We start from the raw sequence: 7,974 nt of genomic DNA on the forward strand, positions 1-7,974 counted from the left end.
CTCTTATTGGTGATGAATTTGTCAAATTGTCCTTCATCAGGAAAAGTGGTTTTACCTAACAATCGGGTAAGCAGATTTAAAAAAAACAAAACAAAACAAAAAAAAAAACCACAAAAAACCCTAATGTTCTATTTTGATGAAATAGAAGGCTTGCTGCTGTTGCTCTTGTTGCTGTTGTTTTAAATATTGCTCTGAGGTCTTTCTTTCCCAATTGTAAACACTTTTAAATTTCAACAAAAGCCAATATTTAACTTAGCAGCAAGTGTTATGAAGCTGTTAGTTATTGCTCTTTGCCTCTCTTCCTTCAGTCCATAGGAAAGTCTGATGAAGTCCTCATAGTCGGCATTAACTAACAACTAACTTACCGAGCCAAGTCTGGCAACTTATTGTCATCTGAGTTTCTGTGTTGATTCTTGCGTTGTTGCAAATCAGATGTATGGGGATAGTCCATGCATATGATCATAAGCATTGTATGATGTTTGTGATGGAGAAAATTAAAGTGTGTGTTTGTGTGTGTATGTGTATGTTATTACAATATGTGAGATTTTTCATAGAAATAGTAATTGACATTCTATTAGGCAGAGTTTGATTACTTTCTGCCTGATATGTACATACTAATCTAACTGATGATTGGTTGTTATCTGTTCAGAATGTTGTATCCTGTTCCTCTGTATGGAGCGAAGTAAATGTTAAAATTTAGATTTCAGTACATTATCTGCACAAATTTCCGTGCTTTATACCTCTGAAAATATACAAATGAATCCTGTGTGATGTGTTCAGTGTGACCTCCAATCTTGAAACAATAACATTTTGTAGTATGTACATTTGGAAACTATGTAAACCTTTCAAATGGGTATTGTTAATGGCCAGTGTTCTCAGTCAAACTCAGCAATGGCGAAATGCATGCCTCTCCAGAAAGAGGTCAGGAATTAAAAAGAATTAAGATAATTTTTTAATGGCAAGTATTTTTGATAATTTCCTACCTGCTTCTCTGTATTTTCAAGAAAAAAAAATGTCAACATAAGAAATCTTAGCTATCCAAGGGAATGACTTTGTTTCATAAGCATTAAATATACTTGGTGTCTTACCACAATATTGTTGGAGATCTATGTCAAGCATAAAGAACGCAAATGTATTTTTGACTCTTCAAATGTTTTGTTTTGTTTTGTTTTAAGGGCAGTTCGTGAACAATGTGGAGAAATGTCCATTCAATGATAAACTAATAGAATTCTCAGTAATTGGCTTACCTAATGCTTTTTCCATGTCTCACTGAAGACCAAAAAAATTTAAAATAGAAATGCCTTCAACCTGAAGTGTTAAAATCTCTCACTAAAAATTTGAAGCTATTATTTGGGACATTGTTCTGGCAAATGTCAGCAAAGTCTACCCAATTGGCTCTAGATTAATTGATGGCATCGGGACATTTCTCTTTCCTAATTTGTTATTGCCAAGTATTGAAAATACAGCATAAGATTATCAGTGGTAAATACTCCCATGAGGATGCAACTTAGCTATTGGAACTCATTGCTTCCTCTTCTGTATGCATGTTTAAACATCCCCAGTGCATTCTGCATGACTGCTGCCCTATCTCCGATGTTCTATGCGTTCCTTCTGTTTCCATCCGTGCAAGGCTCCTCCTCCCCCCATGCCTCCTGACAGAGTTTAGACACTTTTACCATATCTAAAAACCTATAGAGATGACTTCAATCCCAGGAACCTGCACAAAGATTCTCCTGAATCTCCAAGATAAGAAAAACTTACTGCTTTGGATCATATTTGTTTTAGACTGCTTTAAAGTACTTTTCAACACAAATGTGCATGCACACACACACATACACACCTTTTATTGGCATGTTTGTAGTCGACTTCCCTAACAGCCTCAGAAGGCTGGTTTTGTTGTTCTGGCCAAATACGCTGTTTTCTCTGTGTAAATTGTCATCTTTCGAAGTAAACCACTACTTTCTTTTCTTAATTCTGTCTTTAAATAAAAGTTCGCTTTCTTTTTCAAACCAAATAGATGACACTGCTCTTTAATGTGCCCTTTCTTCTGTGCTCCTCTTGAGGAGATAGGCTAGAATAAAGGGTAAGGGGATGCCTTCCAAATTTTACTGGCTAAGTAAGAAACATGTTTCCATTGACCCTTTAGCCCTCTTGATAACATTGTGCCAATTTCGTATTTAGTTTTTGCACCTGTCAACAAGAAATAATTCACTCTTCTCCATAATTAACTCTGAATTTGAGCCTGGTCTACAGACAATGTGGGGGTGGGTGGGGTGCAGAGAAACACTGGAAACCCTGTCTAAAAAAACTAAAACCAACCAACAAACAACAACAGCAACAACAAACCAAAACTACTAAACAAGCAAATAAAGCTTTAAATACACTCAAAAAAAAAAAAAAAACCAACCTCTTAAGAATTAAGCAAGTTAAAATATTTGCTTTTCTTTGCTTAGGGGGATTATCAAGACAAAGAGGAAAACCACCTAAGTTATCGTGCTCACTGGGTAGTCTGAAAAAAAAATGATCCCCAAAGGGAGTTATACAATTGATAGGTATGGCTTTGTTGGAGTAGGTATTGACTTGTTGGAGGAAGGGTGTCACTGTGGAGGCAGGCTTTGAGGTCTCACATATGTTCAAGATACCACACAGTGTCTCAGTTTACTTCCCACTATCTGCAAGATGTAGAACTCTCAGCCAACTCTCCAGCACCATGTCTGCCTGTATGCTCATGTCCCACCATGATGATAATGGACTGAACCTCTGAACAGTAAGCAAACCACCACAATTAAATGTTTTCCTTTACAAGAATTGTGGTCATGGTGTCTCTTCAGAGCAATAGAAACCCTAGCTAAGACAGAAGTTGGGATCAGAGACTGGGGTGTTGCTGTGATAGGCCTGATCATGTTTTTTGTTTTAAAGAATATGAAACACCTTGGCACTGTGGATTAGAAAAGCAAATGAATGTTTGAAGTGCTGCTTAATGGGCCATACCAGTAGGAGCATGGAAGACAGTGGTGCTGAGGGTGATTTGAGTTGTGGGGGGCTGGCTCAAGGGGTTTTAGATGAGAATATTAATATGTGGCCTAGCGATCATTCTTGGAATATTTTGATAAAGAATGTGACTGCCATTTGCCCTTGTCAGAAGAGTCTACCTGAGGCTAAAGTAAAAAGTTTGGGATTAATTCCATTGGCAGAAGAAAATCTCAACACAGCCTAGCATAAACTCTGTTGTGTGGTTATTAGTGATAACTTGAATGAAGATTTATAATGAAAAGGAGGAAGCTCAGCAGGATAAATAAGAAAATGTAAAATTCGAGAAAAGGAAGACCAGGAAGTGTAATGGAGCTAAATCCTGTGTCCGTGGAGGTAAACAGATTAAGAAATTGGATTCGACATCAGCTAGAGGGATGGAGGTACCAAGCGGGTACTGCACTAGGTAGAGCCTCTTAGTCAAAAGCGAATGCCTGTTTGGCCAGTCATCACTCCCTCCCTAACCACACATCACAGCTCTTGCCATGAATACCTACTAAATGGGAGACAGACTGATAACCACAAGAAGTCAGAAGAGAGCACTTTAAAACCAGGTTAACTTCTCTGTAGAGGATGGATTCGGGGCCTTGCCAAATACAGCCAGACTTGAGCTCACAAAAAATGGCCCTGATGAAGTTCAGTTCTTCTTCCTCAGGGCATCTTGAAATTATTTCTTTAGCGTTACTTTAAAACCCCCCCACAATGCATCTTACACATATCCAGAGCAATGGGATTGGGGTGGGCCCCCTGGGCAGAAGCAGAACTGTGTCCTTTGTGACAGAACACGAGGCTCTTGCTCCTCAGAAAGTATTCAAGCGTCACCATGATTTGAGATGGCACATCAGCTACCCCAGCTAACTCTCTGAGGTCTGAGAAGGCCTGAAAGCCTTTTCCTTACTCAGCTCCTGAGAACAACAATCTCTGACACACTCAGAAAATACTCTGAAGTGCCATCCTGTTTGAACTAGTCATACAACTCTGGGAGGTCACCAAGACAGGAAGAGAGAGAGAGAGAGAGAGAGAGAGAGAGAGAGAGAGAGAGAGAGAGAGAGAGAGAGAGAGAGAGAGAGAGAGAGAGAGGTGTACTTCTGGAAACCAGAAGACAACCTCAGGTGTCATTCCTCTGACACCTTTTTTTTTTTTTTTTTACAGTCAAGGTCCTCCATTAGCTGGGAACTTTGCCAAGTAGGCTAGGCTAGCTACCCAACAAGCTCCGAAGATCCACCTGCCTCTACCTCCAACTTCACCATCACTGGGATCGCAAGTACTTGCCACCATGCCTGTCTTTTTTATGCGGTTTCTTGGAATCCACACTCAGGCCCTCGTACTGGAAAGACAAGTTATTCACCAACTGAGCCACCTTGCCAACCCCAAGACAAGAATGTTTGTCTCCATTTCATAAGTAAAAAGAGTAGGGCACAGACAGTGAACCCCACACCCTCCGGCTTTCCAATGTACCAATTATGTGCCAATGAATTGGATCCTTTGAAAAGCAAAATAAAAGGACCATTGGCAGCTCCCTCCAGAACCAACACTCCACATGGACAGATACAGGGAACATCTATGCACATGCATACATACACACACATATACACACGCACCATGATCAGAGATACGGGAACTGGAACATAGACACCCTCTTCTCTACAATCCCCAGGGAGCTCAGGAACCAGGCTATCTGTGACCACAGGAGACACCACTCTTCTCTGGACCCACAGTTGAAAATGCTTATAAGATGTGCAAACTTTTTCTCAGCTCTGAAATTCCACGAATGTAAAATACTCATGTTCGGTAACCACCAAGGATATGCAAAGGTTCTCAGGCTGTTTCTATTTTGATTATACTCTTTGTGCCCTTGTTCTGGGTAGGGAAGCACATGTTCTAGAAGGTGAGGAAGTGACACCGGGTCTATCATAGAGGGGGAGAAAAGAACCCGTGGGAAACCCAGGCTGGGCATCCTGAGAGCCTCCTCCATTTCCATAAAATGTCCTTTGTTGTGGAAGGACTTAAGTCAGTGTTCTGCCGCTGGCCCCAGTCTCGCTCAGAAGACAATTCCATTCCACCTGTTTCAATTTCCCGGGCCTTGGCTCTCCGGTCACTGTGCAATCACAGTAGGTGTGGCCTGGAATATCGCTTGGACCTTCCCTGACATCTAACTTGGCACCAGCACTCCCCACCAGCTGTTCCCTTAGATCTTGCCTGATCATTGCTATAAGATCCCTTCCCTGGAGTGTCCCTGCAAGGGTCAAAGCATTGCCCAACTCCAGGGGGCACTATTATTAAGTGTGGAATGTGTTCCCGTTAGCCACTTCCCAGAAGCCAGTCATGAAGCAAGCAGGCCCCTTTGCCAGACAACAAGGCTGGAGTAGGCATCTCCTTTGAGGTGGAAGAGAAGACTAGACACAGTCAAGGGACACAGCACAGGGTCCTCTCTGTGGGACATTTATCATCTCACAGTAGGACAGCTTTGAGATACAATGTTGGCCATACATCTGACTCTTACGCGTTTGGACCAGCTTGAGCACCAACTTCAATCTTTCTTGAACTCTTCCGACTTGGCTGAAGCCCAATGCCAGGCATTGTTCTCTCTCTGACCCCGACAGAGGCTGTGAAGTCAGAATGGCATCATTTTCTGACAAACATTTAGCCCATTTCCTCGGCTCCCGGGAGGCCTGATATTGAAATGTTTCCTTCCCCGTGGTTATATTTTCCTTGGTTGAAAAAGTTTTGTTTTGGAAGTTGCTACCCTGTTGAGGTAGTGAGTCAGTATGGGAGGTCGGTGCAGAGGGGAAAATGCACATCACTGGCAGAGGCCAGAAGGATGGGGGTGAGAGGAGATGGGAGATGCTGGGTGGGAGAGAAAGGACCACACCCTCTGCACCCTTCCACCCTTTCAGGAAGAACATAGTCCTTCCAAACCAGCTGAGGGCTTCTTCACCAAGGCCAGGAGCCAGGTCTAGCTGCCTCCTGAGAGCCTGCTCACGGAAGCAGATAGGATAGGTAGGGTGGGAAAGAAGCCCACAACCTATGGGGCACCTACTGAGTGCCACTCAGTCTTCTGCTTTCTACTTTTGGGGGCAGTGGGTAGCAATACCCATGCTTTATAAATGGGAAACTGAGGCTTGAGCAGGGAAATCACCTACCTGACGTCACACAAGGAATGAGAGAACAAGAGGAATTCAAGCTCCGAGCAGAAGTCTAGCGCCCACTCTTTTGTAACGTCTTTCTATGGGATCAATTCGTCCCCAGAGAAAAAGACTCAGTAGGCCTGGCTTTGGAAGGATGTGAAGGGCTGCTGGTAGAGGGACACCTATGTGAGCAGGGGCAGGGGACACATTGGCAGAGGGGAAGAGGTTTATGGACGCGGGCACTCTCTTCCTGTCTCCCTGGCATTTTTACCACCTATACACGAGAAGGAAAAACATGCCAGAAAGATACAAGCACATACAGAGAATCCCCTGCTCACATAAGCAACACACACATACAACACACACACACATCCACACAAGCACAGAGGCACACACATCTGGAGGTAAATCTCAGGATTCAAGGGTTGGCCCCTTGCCAGCCTGGAGCCCCAAGTAGCCCACTGAGGAGCTCTGGTCTGCAACACTTTGGGAGGTCAAATCCATGAAAGAGCCCTGCTAGTTTTTTTAAAAAGAGAAAGGGAGAAAGAAAGAACACCAGCACCTCTCATGATGGGAGGTCAGAAGGAATGAAACCAGGAGAGGGGCAGGGGTTGGGGGAAGAGTATGGGGGTGGGGAGCCTGGTGCTGGCAGCTGAATTCCTACCCTGGCCCAGCTCCAAAAGATTAAAATAGAGCTCTTAGAGTGTCCCCTCCACAGACCAGCCTGCCAGGGGCCAGACAATACATGGGTTTGTGCTCCAGCGCAGGCCTCTCGAGATGTGATGTTTTTACCCCGGACAGGACACCGAAAGGCACAGAGGCACGGCTAAGCCATTCCAGCGCTCCTTTGGCCCGCTGTCCCAGTACAGGCCACAGCTCAGGGAGAGCTGCCGGCTGCTAGCGCGCATACAGATCGGCTCTTTTCTCTTCTCACCCCAGGGCAGACTCCTGGCCTCACACTTCATTTTATACACACACACACACACACACACACACACACACACACACACACATACACACCAAACGCCCAATTGGCAGGGCTGTGTGGGACCACAAGTCTTAGCAGATTCATTATACTTTAATTGGAGGGGGGCAGGCTCAGCTGTTAAACAGACAGCCCTAGTGCAGACAAGGCTTTCAGGGTGTCTCCAAGAGCATCGAAATGCTCCAAAGAGTACAAACCCTTCATTTTCTCTACCCAAGGCACACAGCTTCTCCCAGAAGGAAGCCCTGCCGGCCCCTTGAGGTTCCAGCTGCTTCCTTGGAATTCTTGAGGGTTTCAGGCAGCTGGAGCTTGAGTCCTGCATCTCAAAGCACTCACTAGGGCAAAAGGATGAAGACAAGAATATGGCAGCTAAGAGCAGAGCCTCTAGAATGGGCCCAGCATGGGTTCTAATCTTGACACTGCCACTTAACATAGTCTTTTATTAAAGTCACTTTATCTTTCAGGGAATCCTGTCCCCTTATCATTAAAACAGAGCCTACTCGTGGTCTTTAAGGTCCAATGAAAAAAATGCAAGGGATAGACCACCGCTGCCATGTAAATAGCATGTTTTAGCTAAGCAAAAAAAATCTTTCTACTACATCCCGCATAATGTATGTATGTGTGTATGCACATGCATGTGCATGTATGCCTGTGTGTGTGCCCATGTATGTATAGCCCAAAGCATAGAACTCATTAGAAGATATAGCCTTCAATGGTTTACCATGCTACTTTATAACATTTTACTTAACATATAATAACATTATTTATTTTAAAATCGTTAAATTATAAATGAGAGCCTAGGATGATGGGTAGAAAATGAAGGAAGTTCTA

This window comes from Arvicola amphibius, chromosome 4, assembly GCF_903992535.2.
Source record: "Arvicola amphibius chromosome 4, mArvAmp1.2, whole genome shotgun sequence".
Lineage (NCBI taxonomy): Eukaryota > Metazoa > Chordata > Mammalia > Rodentia > Cricetidae > Arvicola > Arvicola amphibius.